The sequence below is a fragment of the Physeter macrocephalus genome, unplaced genomic scaffold, assembly GCF_002837175.3.
Source record: "Physeter macrocephalus isolate SW-GA unplaced genomic scaffold, ASM283717v5 random_10445, whole genome shotgun sequence".
Taxonomy (NCBI): Eukaryota; Metazoa; Chordata; class Mammalia; order Artiodactyla; family Physeteridae; genus Physeter; species Physeter macrocephalus.
This window is the reverse complement of record NW_021155721.1, coordinates 1-445: the sequence shown is the minus strand read 5'-3', so window position 1 is coordinate 445 and position 445 is coordinate 1.

Below are 445 nucleotides of genomic sequence, written 5' to 3'. Positions count from 1 at the left end.
AACTTATCCTTTCCGAATTTCAAGTGGGATTTGCTCTTTTCAGACTTCGGAATGTAATTTTTCTTGAAAAAAATTCTTCAGAAGATACCTTTGTTATAGAATTTAAATTAAGTTACCCGCTTAACAGATATACATGAAAATATCAGTTGTTTGAACCTTTCATAAAGTTACACTCCCATCATATAACAGCTCAACAAAGGCTTTGAACGAGCCAATGATTCTGCATGTTGATTTTCTTCCAATGAGAGATTCAGGGACCCAGCAACCTTCGCTTTGTGGATTTTCCGTCATCAACATGTGCTTTCAACTACGGGAATCTTCCTTGGGTTTATTCCACTCAGTTGTAAAGGAAAATGTATGGCACATCATGGAGCGTATTTTCAGGGCCTGAGGCTCTTCAGAGCAAATATCACTTCCACCCCCAATTTACTTGCTGGGAACCACT